Consider the following 19184-nt stretch of genomic DNA (forward strand, 5'->3'; position numbering starts at 1 on the left):
TTATGTGTATATATATATATCGGCCTTCGCCATGATTGACCGCTAGCTACTAAAGCTTTTTCTTTTTTTATTCTCTCTCTGTTTATTTTCTCGTGTTCCTTTCTGTTGAAGAGCGTAGGCTCGAAATGTAAAAGACTTTCTCACCTTCCTGAGCGTTAAACTAATACACCTGTTTGTTGTTTACACACCTGTCTTCGTCTTTTGTAAATTCCAACTATATATATATATATATATATATATATATATATATATATATATATATATATATATATATATATATATATATATATATATATATATATATAGTGACCGCGTGGCATCGTTGGCGATTTTCTTTCTCCGTTTTCCCTTCTTTGGACTTTTCCTATATTTCTGATGAAGAGCTCCGCTCGAAACGTGAAATCCTCTTTCTTTTCTTTTCTTTCCTGAGCGTCCAATAACACTGTACTTATTCCACATCCTCGCGTTGTTGTTTTTTCGTGTTTTTTCTTGCTTGCTCATGTTTGGATTGACTATATATATATGTGTGTGTGTGTGTGTGTGTGTGTGTGTTATATCCTTATAGATAAACGAATACACAGCAACAGTGTAATAGTATAATCGAAACAAACAGCAGTAACCGCACGGAACGTAACAATCTTTCAAGAACCAACAATCCAACACACTGACTCGAACTTTGAACCCAATGTACTCTCGCACAACATCTCTCCTTTTGAGATTTCGACTTCCAAAAGAATAAAGAATTTATATATATATATTATTTTTTTATATATATTTCGTTTTGGGATTTGGTTTGCAAGATTCTTTATGTGAATTCATGTGTTGAAGCATATTCTGTTGTATCTGGAGAGAGTCATTCTCTTTTAGTGCCTTATAATTTAACCCACTCACCGGTAAAATTTCCACTCATTTACTTATTTATTTTTCTAAAATTTTCGTTGCGTCTTGCAACCTTTTCAATAGTTATTGACTCTGTCCGTTATCCGAGCTGCGTTCTTTTTGCTTGTTTGTGCGCATGTGTGTGGGTCAGTGTGTGTGCGCATACACATGTGTTTGTATGTATGTATGCATATATATATATATGTGTATGCATGCATGTGTGCATGATTAAATGTATGTGTGTGTGTGCGTATATATATATATATATGTATTTATGTGTGTACGTTTGTATGTATGTATTCTGCATGTTCATGTGTTAGTATGTTTTGTGTGTTTTTATGCGCGCGTGTGTGTGTGTTTGCATGTGTTTGTGTATGTTTGCATGTGTGTGTGTGTGTGTGTGTACTTCTGTCTTCTTGTGTGTGCATGTCTGAGTGTGCCGGTGTGTGTGTTGGGTGGGGTGGGGTGTGTGACTGTGTACTGTGTCTGTAATATGAACAGACAAGCACACATACACAAATGAAGACTCAAACACATGACCATACATACACACACACTTCACACAAGGACACATATGGAGACACACGTCCACACATATGGAGATACACATCCATACATATAGACACAGTACACAGTCACAACCTCCCCCCACACACACACTGACACACTCAAACATGCACTTTATCCGTCTGTATGTCTATGTTTACTTTCATATCCATATGCCTACATACATGTGCACGCACACACACACACATACATCTATCTACGTAACAGCCCACTAACTACTCTACCTGTATATAAATATAAGCTGTGGGTATGGGGGTATGGTTATCTACTACGTGTATTTCCTATTTAGTACTGGGGATGTTTCATTTATGAGGGCGTACTCCTGTATTTGTCTGAGTGTTGGGTCCTTCGGGCGTTTGGATAAAATGCGGATGTTAAGTTGACCTAGGTTGCCTCCTCTTTTCGAGTCCGTCCAACTGTTCATTTAGGGTCTCAATTGTCGAGAACCGTACTTTTCTGTTTGCTTTAAATTCAGGTTTTCACTTACTTGGAAATAGGCTTCCGTCTTTCTACATAGACCTAAATGCACTGATAACACTTGCGGGAGTATTTTTTTCAATTTTTTCTTTAGTTCTTTCGAAGACTTGTTTTTAACGAGACAAACATTTATGTTATTGCAATAAAGATTTATGGGGGGAGGTACCATAAATCGAATAGTTCTAACCAATCTGTGCCAGATTAATTGTATTATCCACAACAAATAATTTTGCTTCACATGTCTCTCCTTGAAATGTGATGTCGATACGTTTTGCCCATAGAATGTAATTTATCGCCCGTTACACCACGCGCTATTTTCGCTGCTTTACGTAATCTCGGTTTACCAATTTTTTCCCAAGTAACCGCATTTATAATCAAGATGTCACTACCTGTGTCTGACTGTAATTTGGTATTCACATTATTTACTGTCACTATATATTGTCCAATATGGTTGTGTTTTTTTTTTTTTAAGATATTAAAGATCAGGTTGCTATATCTAGCATGTTGAGCAACCACATTGAGAGGCAACGAGCTGGCAGAATCGTTAGCATGCCAGGCAAAATGTTTAGCAGCGTTTCGTCCGTCCTTATGTTCTGAGTTTAAATTCTGCCGAGAACGACTTTCCGTTGCAATCACTCTTCATTGAAAACACATTAGAACTTTTTGTTTGAGCCTCGTAGTCTTGTTCTACAATGAGAACTCCTATCCCAGCTTCTAACAACGTTAGCACTTTTTGTTTTTAAACGGACAATCCTTTTTATAGTATAGGCCTCCACTATCATAACACGGATTGAATTTTTGCAGATATTTATCCCCCTAAGGGATCTGTAGGAGACTTCCGACGTCTTAATTCCATTGCAGTTGCGGACAGGTATCCAATACTCAACCTACATATTCGAGCACCGCTTGGCACTTTCAAACAATCAGACGCCCGTTTCAACACGTCCATATCGACCTAGTCGGTCCTTGGCCTGTCAGCAATAGATTGATTCACTTACATCCTCACAAGTATAGACCGCTTTACGCGCTGGCCAAGGCTGTTCCTTTACGTGATATTGCAGCAGAGTCTGTCACCCAAGCTCTCATAGCCAGTTGGATTTCTCGTTTCGGAACCATGTGGTTGGGAAGCAAACTTTTTATCACACAGTCACACCTGTGCCTATACATATGTGTGTGTGCGCGCGCGCGTTTGTGCATGTTTGTGTGTGTGTATGTATATATATATATATATATATATATATATATATATATATATATATATATATATATATATTATTTGAAAAATATAGTATTAAATAGCCATCACGGCTGATCTGACGATATAGAGGGTGTTATGCAACATTAAGGTTCAGACACGTGACCTCATCTCTTCCTCTTTTCTGCACTGATACGCAAGCTGTGAGGACGCAACTTGACTGGCTCTTTCTTATACCACAAGCCAGTTTGCAGATAGGAGCAGAGCAGAGCACAGAAGACCATGGCCTATACACATCAACCATTTTATTTATTATTCCATTGTGTATATGCGTGTGGCCACAATAAATGTGTTTAAAGTTACAACCTTGCTTGTATATGTTCATCCAGGTTTACTACCAAACGTGATCACAGCCTTCTGAGAGTCATATTAGGTGGCTCAACAACGACCTATACCATCTATAAACTCAACAGAAAAATATCGAGGGATTTTGTGTGGGTGGGACACACAGCGCTTCTAGAGATCAGTTTCGCTGACATGGGTGAATCTTCTCAAGAGCATCATATCACCAGGACACACAGATGATGATGATGATAAGTCAAGCAACTGAGAAGATAAACAGGTAAAAACAAGAGATTTCGTTAAAAAAAAATAGCAAAAGACAAACACAAACGAAAGGCTATAGAAGCACGTGTGATTACAATGAGATCAAACTCGAACCACATTATTGAAAAACGAACCTGTTATCCACACATCTTCCATGCTCCTGTAATTCATGGCCATTAAAACCTAAGTATATTAACTTCCTGGCAGCTGCTCCATTGAATAACATCATCTGTGATGGCTCTAATCGATCTTCAGAAATCCCAACACTTGAACTAAGAAGATTATTGAATAAATATGAGGGAATCCCACTGATAACTCTCGATTAGACTTTGATAAGCCATCTGCACATAAATACCATTGATTAACATAAGTATTAAAAACTCTAACGATCAAAATATTTTCTTTAATGGGGACAAACATACAAAGATCTCTCAAACATATTTCAAGAAGTAGCATTTACAAGAAGTAGACAAACTTCCATTATGATTTAAATGTCATGGTTTACTTTTTCTTTTCTTTTTTCCTCCTTTCTCTGTTATTCACTTTCCATAGGTATGACTAGAGATTGGGGGATGGAAGTAGTGAATAGTGAACAAGTGTGGTGAAGTGGTTGACGATACATATAAGATGGAGAAAGTTAAGGAAGCATTGATGATGACTAACAGTACAGAAGAGAGTGAGAAGTAGTGGAGTAGAAATAATATAGTAGACCAAGAGAAGAATGGGAGAGAGGGAGATGACATGTGGATAGGTAGCATGAAAGTAAAGGGAAAGGTAGACAAAGTGCTGGGGAGAGTGAGAAATGTATGGTGGCTGGGGGAAATTTGTTTGCACAGAAGGGTGATCAGGGTAAAATGTGAGAGGAGAGGGAGAATATTAAGAATTAATGATGGATGATAAGGGAAGTGGTTCTAAGAAGTGAGAATGATAACTGGCATCACAGAAAAGATAATGAAATCTGCAGTTCTGCTCTCATCTAATTACAGAAGCAAAATATTGCAGTTATGATGGTAATGGAAGTGTCAGTGAGAGATGTGATGGGGAACACCTGAGGAAATTTGGCCAGGAGTACAGTTGCATATATATGTATGTATGCATGTGTGTATACACACAGATATATACATTTATTCTTTTATATGTCTCAGTTCAAAGGCTGGGGCACTGCCAGTTACATACACACACACACATATCAACATCACCATTTAACGTCTGCCTTCCATGCTGGCATGAGTGGCACGGTTTGACAAGTGCCGCCCAGGCAGAAGCCTGCACCAGACTTCTGTGACTGTTTTGATAGGATTTTTACAGCTGGGTGCCTTCCCTAACACCAACCAACCAGCAGCGTAGACTTAGTGCTTTTTACGTGGCACAAGCACATGCAAGGTGAGTTTTGGCAAGATTTTTACTGCTGGATGCCCTTCCAAACGCCAACCACTTTACAGTGTGGACTGGATGCTTTCTAAGTGGCACTTGCACTGACAGGATCACTAAATAACTTACAAGGCAAAAATCTTTTGAGAATGGAGGGGGCATTGGAGGAGGTGATCATACGTCAGAAGATGAAAGGTTATAGTGAGACAGAAACAGGTGTCTTGCTGTAGAGGAAGTACAAGGTTACCTGGCTGGGGAGAGAGAGAGAGATCAGGAATGAGGACAGAAACAGGTGTGCTGTTGCAAAGGAGATACATGGCTACCCAACCTGAGGGAAGCACAGGAGAAGAGAGAGTGGGAGACAGCAGAATAGGGATGGTGGCAGTGTGCCAGGCATGCTCACAAGGGACAGTGATCAGTATATAAATGGGACGGTCGAGTAAAGGCAGAGAGAGATATAGATGATGGCAAGTGCCGGAGCATACCCTTGAGGTTCAAAGGTCATAATATGAGGTAGGATATTGCCAAAGAAGCATAATCAGAGAGTAGAGAGGGGATGTGAGTAGTGAAAACCTGGGTATATAGAGTGGCGGGGACTACTGGATAGCAATGATACAGAGAAATAGGGCCATGTGGACAGGATTGGGGATAGGCATAGTGCATGAAGGAGGAAATGGGAGGAAGAGAAGAGATGTAGTTTGGTTTGTTGTGGTAGGGTATGTGAGAAGTTTTCTTATGTGTGGGTAGAACACAACACTTCTAGAGCTCAGTTTCACTGACATGGGTGGATCTTCTCAAGAGCATTATATCACCAGACATCTCGGTCCGTTGTCCTTTCCCCATGAGGACCAACATCGTGATATATATATATATGCACATACATACACATACACACACATATATATACATTTATATATATATAGAAAGCTAAATTACAACAGGTATATAGTCCATATTTTGTATTATAGTGCATTGTTGTACCATTCAAAACTTTTTATTCTTTACAAACAATACACAATGCTTCAAGCGAACTACAATACTCTCCTATATATATATATATATATATATATATACATACATACATACATACACATGTATATACACACACTGTGTTTCCAGAATTTCAGTTTTGCCATGATGGGCAGGTCTTCTTGAGCACTGCATACTCCCAGTCATCCTGCTCCTTTGTCCTCTCCTTCATGGGGTTCAAAGTCCTGAGATCAACCTTGAACATATTTTTGGACTAATTTTGTAGGCAATCCATTTCACATATATTATTCATAAAATAATTTACTGATAAATTATGAAATCAAAGCCTTAATCCGTTATTGACTGTCAGCATTCATATTCTTCATAAAACATTTGAATCATAATCATCATCATCACTTAATGTTTGTTTTCTACACTGGCATGGGTTGGACGGTTTGACAGGAGCTGTACCAAGCTACATTGTCTGTTTTGATATGGTTTCTACAGCTGGGTGCCTTTCCTATCATCAAACACTTTACAGTGTACTTTTTACATGGCACCAGCACCAGTGCTTTTTATGTGGCACCATCACCAGCAGAATCACCAAGTATCTTGCAAGACAAAAACCCTTTGACTGGGAGAGTGGGGTAGTATTGAGGAGGGGTAGTTTTGCACCAGTTGAGAGAATAAAGGTATAGAGAGAGGAGAGATAGGTATCTTTATATACATGGAACCTTAGTTGGAAAAGAAAAATGTGTGAGTTAAAGAGTAAGATAAGGAGAGTGATAGTGAGAGGGATGATGGCAAAGATGTGTCAGGACATTTCCTTGAGGGATACTGAAGGTGGTGAGAACAGGTAAACTGAGTGAGTGGGTAGAATAGAGGTGACTCTAGCAAATGATGGAGAAAAACCTAGGTGTGGCTTGGGGGGTGGAGGTTGCTGTAGATATGTGAGGGCATTGAGGGTGATAGTAGAAATGCAAGGTGTTAATGATGGAGAACAGCAATAGTGGGGAGAAGGTGCAGAAAAGAGGTGATCGGTGGAGACAGTGGGTGGGGGAGGATAATGGGAAATGGAAGTGGTTTGGGTTGGGGAAGAAAGGTAACTGAGAAATGTAGTATGTGCCTATTCTGCTCTCAGGTGATAGAAGTGATGGGTGCTAGGGAATAAAATGTGAGGGAGAAGGTTGACAGGACAGAAAGGATGGAGGTAAGCATTACCAAGGTGGTTTTAGGATATCAATTCTGCTGCAGTGGATGAATCTTGTTGAGTACAGCAAGGCACCAGATAACTCGATTCTTTGTCATTTCCTTCATAAGGCTCAACATCTTGAGATTTGCCTTCAATACTTCATTCCATGCCCTCTTCGGTCTCCCTCCTCCACAAGTTACATCCACTTTAAGTGATCGGCACTTCTTTATGCAACTATCCTCACCCATATGCATCACATGAGCAAATTAGCAGAGTCTTTTCTGAATGATAAATATTTAAAATTGTGATCTATATATTTCTGATAACTATTTTTTTAGAATCCAAAGCTTGGTGGGGCAGTTACTGTACCTTGTTTATAGGGACTGTGGGTTCAAATCCAACCAAATGCATATTTCTTTGATTTGGAAATATGAATGTAATATACAGCATATTAAGATTTGTTAAAACATTATTAATGTAGCTGTACCATAGCATCATAATACAAATGTCTTTAATATAATTTCAAAGTTAGAATTGTTTAAAGCATTTGCTATATACATTGTTCTTTAAAGGGAATCATGGATAAATTGTTTCTCTTTCTGGAGTACATTCACTTCTTAGCAACTCTCAAAGTAAAAGAAGTTGACAAAGTGTATAACAAAGAATATAATTTTCAAAGATGGATTTTTTTTTAAAGACTGCATCTTCAGTACTATCTCTGTGAAAATTACCTGTCTATAGAATCAAATACTTTAAAAAAATTTTAGTGAAATTGTATTTCATAGTTTTCTATAAACTTCCAACAGGCTTTTAGTAGTTTTTAAAATAACCATAGAATTTCCAGTATCTTACAATTATAGCTCATAAATATGAAGACAAATCCAAATAAGAATTTGTTGTTTAGCTCCAAGACAAAAGATCAATGATCAAAGGTATTCCAGCCATTTTTTTTATCAGTCGGCATTATTCAATGTCTTGATTTTTATCTTGGAGATATAGTTTGGCAGAAACATTTTGCTGCAGAATATAAATAACAGGCTTAAATGGGAGTTTTAACCAAGGTTGAATAAGGTTCAGTAATATTGTAAAAAAGTGATCAGAATAAGCTCCTATCAGTGTGGCACCATATTAAAATATTGGATTGCCTCACCTAAGAAATTTTGCATATGGCCAATATTGTGGCATTGTAAACATGTCACAAAATAAGAATCCACATACACATACAAATATAATGTTGGTAAGAAACATTAATATGAAAGAAAGTTGCTGGAAAGGGAAGGTAATTAGATTTGCAGTATCATCAAAATTATTGGAATTTTATTATCTAAGGAATTTTCTGCTGGTTTCTTTGTCATTGAGATATAGCTTAATAACATATTTGATATTATAGTTAGCCTGCTAAGATATAGTATCTATAGAAAGAGGACACTGAAGTGAATTCCTTCTTTGGGTAAACAGGAAAACTAACATCTTAAGAAGAGGAAACAAACTGTTGCTTGTTCCTTTCCAATAAATACAATTTTGTTTATGTGAAATGGCAGCAAGTGAGAACCTGAACTTGGTCAAAGTATAATATTATTGTTGTAATTAATTTCAACCAACTTGAAAATGATTTGATCTCATTACTCAAATGAAATCCTTCTGAAATATCTTGCAGTGACCTTACTGCTGTGTGGTATGTACAATAATTCAATGTTGAAAGAATTGAGAATTGTTAATGAACAGAAATAACAGACTAGATGACTCAAAATGTTTTTATAATGTTTGGTGTATTGCTTAAATAATCTTCTTTATAGTAACTGAACTTTAAATATACTGCTGCAGTGATTGTATATATGTAAAATGGTGAAGTACTGAGAAAATAGAAGTGAAATGATAAGGAGTTTGAATTCTGCCAGTGTTGACTTTACTTGTCACTCTGAGTTTCAATAAAAATAAGCACCAGTAATTATAAAAATATAAGGATAATTATCACCTTTACTAATTAAAGAGTGTTAATTACATAAGATTTTCTGATCAAAGGCTTTCATTAAGTGATCAGCTCTGTTTATCTTCATGGAAGATTGGATTTATGGTGTTCATGCCTTTCCCAAAGGTATCAAATATAAGTAATGAAGTTAATTCCAGGCTTAATTTCTGGTTGTAACTGATTCACTAATATCTTTTCTACTATAGGCACAAGGCCTGAAATTTGGTGGGGAGGGAGATAGTTGATTACATCAATTTCAGTGCACAACTGGTACTCATTTCATTGACCCCAAAAAGATTAAATGCAAATTTGACTGACAGAATTTGAACTCAGAACATAAGATACAAATAACAGGCTTAAATGGGAGTTTTAACCAAGGTTGAATAAGATTCAGTAATATTGTAAAAAAAAGTGATCAGAACAAGCTCCTATCAGTGTAGCACCATATTAAAATATTGGATTGCCTAAGAAATTTTGTTTATGGCCAATATTGTGGCATTGTAAACATGTCACAAAATAAGAATCCACATACACATAAATGTAGTCTTGGTAAGAAACATAAGGGCTGTTAAGCATTTTGTCCAGATTACTAATAACTCTACCAAGTTCACAGCCTTAACTGACTCAGTAATATCAACATTTTAACATCCACTGTTCCATGTTTGCATGGGTCAGATGGAATTTGTTATATTAGATTTTCTATAGCTAGAGGGCCTCACCTGTTTCCAAGTAATATTTCCCAATGGCCAGGCGTTTTCACAAGATTGCAAACAAAAGCAACTGCATATATTACAGTGACATTCATTTTCATCTATCATGTGATGTCAAGACAAGGACAGACTACCATACATATACAATGAGCTTCTTTCCAAATCCACTCACAAGGCTTTATTCAGCCCAGCATTGAACCCAAAACCATGTGGTTGGAAAGCAAACTTTTTAAACACACAGCCATACCAGTGTTGTCTATTTTGTGTACAAAAAAATTGGCCTCCAGCTTGAGAAATCAATAATTGAGACAACTTATATTTAGCAGCAAAATTACTTAATGCTATATTAAAACCCCTTTTAGTTAGATCAATATATAGGGAATGACTACACAGGTCTAAGCATGTAACTAGTCTATTTTTCAACTAACACTAATAGTTATCTTATTTCCTATATAAATATTTCCTCACTTTCAAGTGATTTATCTTTTTATTTTACTTTTTTTCCCAACTCCTCAAATTTAATGTTGCTTGTTGAAAAGCCAATCCACATTTTGTCACTGGTAAGGCATGGCACTGCAACTGTTCTTCGATATCATCAGCTTGTAAAGAAGGAACACCATCACCGCAAAAACTGACAGCATTGTAAAAGTGATGAGTGTTCTTTTGGTTAGCAGTGTTAAATTCAGCTCCTGTCACTAGAGACTTGAAAAGGTCAAGTCTCAGTTAGTTGAGCTTCCTTTAAATATACTCCTTAAAGATTTACATGTCAATATTACCCAAACAACATAAAATAAAACACAGGAGTGGGTGTGTGGTAAGTAGTTTGCTTACCAACCACATGGCTCCGGTTTCAGTCCCACTGCGTGGCACCTTGGACATGTCTTCTACTGTAGCCTCGGGCCAACCAAAGCCTTGTGAGTGGATTTGGTAGATGGAAACTGAAGGAAGCCTGTCATATATATATATATGTATGTATGTATATATTTGTGTGTCTGTGTTTGTTCTCCCAACATCGCTTGACAACCGATGCTGGTGTTTACGTCCCAGTCACTTAGCCGTTCGGCAAGAGAAACCAATAGAATAAGTACTAGGCTTACAAAGAATAAGTCCTGGAGTCGATAGGTTCGAGTAAAGACGGTGCTCCAGCATGGTCGCAAATGACTGAAACAAATAAAAGAAATTACGTCCAAGTTTTTAGCTTTAATACTTTGGACTTACAATAAAAGAAAGTAAATCCTATTTGTATTTGTAAATTTTATTAAAAACATTGAGATTCAATGAAGGAAGAATGGTTTATGTCTTCCAATTACTATTCCTAACACTGTAATTCTCATCAAATAAACTCTGAACACATCTCGAGCGTTATACAACTGATTTTTAAAGATTGTCAATGTTGAGTCATCCCCTCTAAGTAAATGAAGTGAAATGAAATCACTTCATCAAGAGTGAAACTGTGTTATAGTCTCAATGTTCACTACTTTTTTAGTGAAATCATTATCATCGTTGTTTTAATATCCACTTTTCATCTGATTTGTTTGCATGGGTCAAACAAAATTCGTTGAGGCAGATTTTCTGTGGCTAGATGCCCTTCTTGTTGCCAAACCTAATGTATTTCTAAGCAAGGTAAAATTTTCCCTTGGCTGGACATTTTTTCATGGAAATGAACTGCTTCTATGACAGTAACACTCATGACTATCACAAGGTGCTAAGACAAGAAAATACACATACACATTTTAATGTTTTTATTTTTCTCTGTTGGATTTTTTTTTTCTTCGTGATCCTGTTAAAAGTTTAATCTCAACAAGTTGGGAATTGTTAGGTTAAAACTAAGCCACTGGCAGCAACATATTTGAATCTAGCACTGCACGCTGAAGAAAATCATTAACTGTGGCAGAGTGTTTTTACTTCAAACTACAGTAAATTAAAGGAATTTATTAGACCTGGGTAAAATGAACTTTAGATACCTGGGTAAAATGAACTTTAGAGACCTTGGTAATAGACACAGAACAATGCCACTGATGGGAATTTGAAAAGTGGGCCTTCAAATCAAACTGTTCAACACCCTAGTCAATAGCAAGTTGTGGCTCTCATTATTTGCTCAAGATTTCTATTTTTAACAAAAATAAAATGAAAGTATCTTTCAAGTTGATATTTTTATGCCAATTGTACTAAGCTATACATACATTTGTACAATTACTGTTGATGTTGTTTCTATGGTGCTTTAAGTTAGTAACAAGACTAGTGTAATAAAATCACATTAAATTTGAAAAAATATCTTACACAAATTTAAACTGGACTCCTACTTTTAAACATTTGTTTCTTCAAGTCTCTAATTACATAAAAATCATTGATGCTTGACATTAAAAAAATGTAAATTTAATTCTGCTTTCTATCTTCTCTCTCGTTTCAGTCATTGGATTGCAACCATGCTGGGGCACCTCTTTGAAGGGTTTAGTCAAACAAATTAACATGTCTCTTTTGCCAAACTGCTAATTTAAAGGGATGTAAACAAAACACTGGTTGTCAAATGATGGTAGTGGGGAGACAAACATAACACAAATATTTATATATACACACACAGAAAAGGCTCTTTTCAGTTTCCACCTACAAAATTCCATTCACAAGGTTCTGGTCAGTCCAGTGCTATAGCAGAAAATACCCAAGGTGCCATGCAGTATGGCTAAGCATTACATCACCTTAAGCATGTTTTATTGTCTTTTTTTTTTTTAATGAAAGCATTGGTGGGTGACCTTTTACAATGAATATTTTGATGAAGTGATTTCACTCTCCTTATACTGCAAATACATTAGGTAAAGGCATGAACATAAAAAAAATAAATGAAAATACCATTTCCACCTCTTCATCAATATATGACACTGAACCTAATCTAGTCAAAGAGAAAAATTAAGACTGTTGTAATATTGAGCATGGTTCTGATAAGAGTTGATTGCCTTTAAACATTTTGAAATTGTAGAAATAATTACTAGCAACACCGTGCTCATTTTGTTACAGTGGAAGAAATCAGTGATAGAACAGGTTTGACAAATGTTTTTCTCATTCTTACTCTGTGGTATGCACATAGGAAGGTTTGGAGGAAAACAGCAAGCTAATCTAACATGTCATTGCATGTTAAGAACTGTCTAGTGTGGAACCATCTATACAGATGGTTGGGTTAACATGTTTAAAGTTAAAGGGAAACACGTGGAAGAAATATGTACACAAAGCAATAATTCCAGCATGAGGGCTCTTTTTCAAGTTTTCAATCATAGGTGGGTGGATCATTGGATAAGAAAAGGAGTATGTGGATCATGAAGGACATGGGATGGAAACCTATTGCATTAAGGACATGATAATTTTAAAATTAAGCACAATTTCAACCTAACTGGGTTCTTTCAACTTTGTGCTAAAGTAATGTGTAGTTTGCTCAGGCTTCAAATATCTACTTTATGACCATAATTAATACATTTGTTTAATATATTATGCAAATACTGTAAAGGGAAATTGAATGGAAATAGTTATTTGTTTTTGACTGAGATAAAGAGGCACTACTACAGCAGCAATCTTTGATAGTTATAGTGAATAATCATTTCATCAACTCAGAAAACAGTCTGAGCCAATTAGGACTAATTATCAACTGACTTCAGTCATTATATTTTAACACATTTCAGCCTCATCAAACCTTTGAATTCCCTTTCTTTAATTATTTCATAGATTCACTATGCCTCAAAATCCTTCAGTTCTACATCAAATATTGAAAATTTTAGTGTAATACAGGACTGTTGTGCAGGTACACCCTAAACCATATTGCCATAACTTAACGGTATCTATTACTTTAAATCTCATCTACAATCTTTCATGTGGCACTGATATAAGCACTGAATTTTGCTCAAACAAAGAATAACGAAAAACAACCTGTGGTTAAAAATTTACAATAGACACATAGTTACAATACCTGTACACTGTTTCAATAGACACTAAACATTATGACATCATCATTGGTTAATGTCCATGTCCTATGCTGGTTTGAGTAAGCTGACTTAACAGGATCTGACATGTCTTAAGAGTGCATCATACCCCAATATCTGCTTTGGCATACTTTTCGTGACTGGGTGCACTTCCTAATGCTAACCACTTTACAATGTTTATTGCAAAGTGATTGACATCGAGATTTTCCTAAAATTTGGTATCTGATGTACCTGATACCAAATTCAGAAAAATTTTAGAAGTATGTTAAGGTATTGACCCTATGGTTTGGGCTTCCTATGGCTTCAGTCTTGAGGAGAAAGATAGAGAGGCTGCACAGTCTACTCAATTAAGAAAGGTGCCTCACGTGAAAATAGAGTGAAAAGTCTTTAAAAATGGCATCCACTCTAAAATATGTGCTCCGATAATTCATGCATCTAAACTCAAGCCGTCCTTGTAATGGTGGAATGAAGAAAAAAAAAAGTGTCTTGAAGTGAATGAAAATGTGTAAGGACCAAGAAAAAATTTTTTAATTTAATGAGAGCTACTATCAACATCTAGACACTAAAAAGCAATTTTCTTTGTTAATGTAAATGCTGTAATCTGAAAGTCTGAAGTTCAAATTTGGTAATATTTCAAACTGAAAGATAGCATGTAGCTATGAAAAGTTTTTTTTGTTTCCCCCCCCCCCCCCTTCTTTCCAGTGAAAAGCAATTAAAGCAAGCAAACTTTGGTTGCACTGAAAATATCAAAATAAGTGGAACAAAGAAAAAAAAAAAAAAAAGAACAAACAAGACAAAATTAGGCAGATATATTTAGTACATGCAAATATTACATATCACAGACCCGAAAATTTTTAAAACATGCACAGTAACATGTAGCGAAACCAAAGCATCATTTGGTCGAAAGACTAAATCTTTCATTTTTCAAATCCCAGTACTTTATTATGTTTCATTATTATACCTGTGGTAAAACAAATCAGTTTGGTTTAACAAATAAAACTACTTTAAATAAATATGATACATCCCCAAGTATAATAGATTCTGATTAAGAAATAAAAATGCATGAGAGATATAAAAATGTTTGGTGCTGCGATGAAATATATTTTTTTAAATAAATATATTTGGTAAGGCAATATAGTGTGTGGGGGTGGGAAGACAGGCTCTGAATTAAAAAATACATAGCAAATCTATGATGCAAAATAGAATGCATATGGGCAAATTAGAAAGCCAGAAATGAATTGGAAATTAAAAAAAAAATAATAATAATAAATAAATAAGCATATAGTTCATGAAAAAGGTATATAAAAACAAATTCAGATCTCTTAATGTTGATGATATTCTCTGAGAACGCAAAATAAGATTTAAACACATTTTAACTAATCCTAATATAAAACTAAGTAAACAGCTGTAATGTGTAATTTCTATCTGTTAAAAAAAAATTTTTTAACTGTACATCTATGAAAATAATTGCAAATTATCTAAATTCAACAAACAAAAAGTGAAAGAAAAGATTTCTTATAGATCTCAACTAGTTTAATATCTATTTTTGGAAAGAAAACAAGGAATTTAACTATTATCACTACAATTTAATATTAACCCTATGAATTCTAATCTAAGTACTTATAATATACCTGAAATGTTTGTAATTAGAATTACTTCCTCATCAACAAAATAAATCAGTTAGCCACAGCAATAAAAGACCAATCCAATGGATATTAAAAGTGGATGACAATTTTTGAAATTGGTGGGCAGGTGGAGCTCCATATATTTTAGTGCTAACAGAATAATCTAGAAATGTTATGAAACACACACACACACACATATATAAAAGCCAAGTAGCCGAAAGAGTCACTTGTTCATATTCTATCAATAATAGGAAAAATTCAACTTGTATTACACATACAACCTAAACAGACACTATAAGAGACAATTCAATATTGCAAGCAGTGGGAGCACTATATGATTAACAAGTGTTTTGTCAGTTTTCATTGGTGGACTTCAATCCAGCCTTATGTTGTGCTTCACTAAGACAACCCGTGGATCCACTAAATAAAACCTAACATCGTGGCACACTTCAATCATCCAAATGATACAACATACTTGGGCATTTATTCCATACAGTAGGCTTTTCATTTTCTATTTAGTTTGAGAGTTTCAAGTTGGTGACAGACTCTCCCAGAAAATATCAAATTGCTTTATAGGCCATAGCTAGACACACATATGTAGAAATACACACACACACACACACACACATGCACATATATATATAAACACACAATACATATATATTTATGCATAGGCATAAATATATATAATACATCATACATACATCATATATATAAATGTACATTACAATGTGTGTACATATATACACATTTTATGTATATATACAAATTATATACTTTACACATACAGTATATATAACTTATATATAGAGGATATAATAAACATATTTACATATACACAGTATATAATAAACATGTATATATACATGTGTGTGTGTATATATATATATATATATATATATATATATATATATATATATATCATACAATAATATATATTCTATTTATATATTTATGTATATAAATATGTAAAACACACATTACCACGTGCAAAATATATACATAATATATATTATTTATACATTATATATATATATATATATATATATATATACATACATACTCACAAATATATATATTGTCTACACATTTTACCTATATACATAATCATATATATATATACATTGTCTATACATTTTATCTATATACATACATATATTGTCTATACAGTTTATCTATAGACATACATATATATACACATACATATATAGTCTACACATTTTATCTATATACATATAATCATATATATATATACATATAGTTGTCTGTACTATTCTATTATCTTGACACTCTATGTATTTAATATATATAATTGTTATATACCATATGCCCACACACACAATGGACATATATATATATATATATATATAGCCTTTATATGATTCATTTATATAAACACATCCATATTATCTCTCTCTCTCTCTCTCTCGTACACACCTGTTCAGTATTTGGGCAGCCACTAACAAGATTTGATACAGCCAAAAAACAAAACAAAAAAATGTTTGTAGTGTTATATACTACATTCCAGGAACTTATGTAAAAAAAATTCTAATAAAACATTATTTACCAAAGTAACTGGATTATTATTATATTGCATAGCAATATCTATTTCTGGTCATTTTAATTTTCTGGGATTAATACAAATATCATCCTCATATTTGATCAATTTTGACTTAACACAGGAAAGGATCTTTATGGCTAACTTATTTCCATACCAAAAAAAAAAAGGAAAAAAAAACAGCAAATAAAAGCCAAAGATAAAAAAAAAACTAATTTAAAAAAAAATTCAATAACCTTTTCATAAATATGAATTTGTTGCAAATTTTTAAATATTATTTGCTCACTTCACACCAAGACAGCCAAACATAGCTGCTGTGTGAAATAGTGAAATCATTTCAACTGCCAGCCTTAAGTAGCCATAATTTTAATTGCTTACAACATGTAATTTATTGTATAGATTTAAATGGTTTTTGATAGAAGGTATAGGGAAAAAGCAATCAAAACAGTGATAAAAGCAATCTAATTCAATAATCAAGATGAAAAGGGGGATACAGTATTGCTACATGACAATGGGCACTGAAAATATGTAAATTCACATCAATAATTTATTTTTTAAATGCGAAATCTGGGAAAAAGAAAAAAAACAAAAACAAAACTCAATTTTCATAAGAGGCCTGGCTAAGATTTTAACATGTAACCAAACCTTATTTGAGAGTTCAGGAAATTAAATAAAGAAATACCGAGTCTCAAAATTTAGAGATAAAAACAAAACTAAACTAAAAACTTCCTGAACACACAGCTTCAAATCACCTAATAAATTGTTTCATTGAAAAGAAAACTGTAGTAACTGTAACATTAGAGCCAATGTGAAGTTTAGGGACAACCAGTCATATATACTATAATTATACTTGAACAGAGAAAAGAATATTTGCATATATCAAATTTTAACATCAAAATGACAAATACAATGTACCAAACTGCAATGATTAAAAGAAAATTTATAAATAGGAGTTAGGCACTTAAAAGAACCTTAAGAATTACTTTTCAAAAATTCTTTAAGAAACAAGAGTAAAAATTAAGGTCTAATGTTTATGTAAAAATTTACACTGATATTTTAGACCAAGGCCTAAAGTGTACAAATCAGTGTATTTGTATGTGTACATGCATATGTGCATATATATGTATACACATACACATATGTATATATGTCTGAATGAGATGAGGGCATGCAGAAATGTTTAATAAGAACCACACCAAGGGTCCCCCCCTCACATTATAAACAGGATGGGCCTGAAACCAAAACATTTTGGTTCGGCAATAATCATTTCATTTAAGTTTAAAAGAATTTTAGTGGTCATTAAAGAGACAAAAAAGTGGTTGCAGCTAGCAGCAATTCATTAGCTAGGAAATCAAATGCAATTCTTTTACATCCACTTTGACATTTCAAATATAAAATGCTGAATACCAATGATAATGGCAGTGTTTTGATTTTGATGCTCTTAAATTAAATAGTATACATCTTAAGGAACAACCAGCCCAGCAAAGGTTAAATATTTCACTTGAAAAACAGAAGATGGAGAACTGAATTTCCTGTCCAGTCTTTTCTGAATAAATGATGCATACAATTGAGTAAAGGATTTTTTTTAATTTTTTTTTTTTTTTTTGTAAGAAAAGAAGAAAATTATGATGGCACCAACATAGTTTGATGAAAGCCCTGAAGATATAGATCATCCTCATTTGTCAAGATATTGCACACTTGGTCAGATTCCTTGCAAGATTCAATCATTCAATTTTCTTCTTATCCAAGTTTACTAAAGAACTTTAAAAATAAAATCAGGAGAAAGGCAAAGTGATAAAGCCAAGTGACACTTGGTAAATTCCAAGTAATGCCTAACAGAAGTAATGCATTCAGAAGGAAAAAAAAAAAAAAAGATTGAAAAGTCAGACTCAATCTCACTTCAAGAGAAAAACATAGTAAACTGCTGAAAAACTATGTGCACTGTATTTCACAATGCTTCTTGTTTTAGTAGAGCATAGAAACCTAAGTTAATATATTTTAACCTTTGTCATTTTAATGATTATAGTCTTTAGAAAAAATAAATAAATACATGAATTTTATAAGTTTATAAATTTCAAACATTTACTCTTGGTATTAAAGA

This window comes from Octopus bimaculoides, chromosome 4, assembly GCF_046866305.1.
Source record: "Octopus bimaculoides isolate indiv1 chromosome 4, ASM4686630v1, whole genome shotgun sequence".
NCBI classification, from domain to species: Eukaryota; Metazoa; Mollusca; class Cephalopoda; order Octopoda; family Octopodidae; genus Octopus; species Octopus bimaculoides.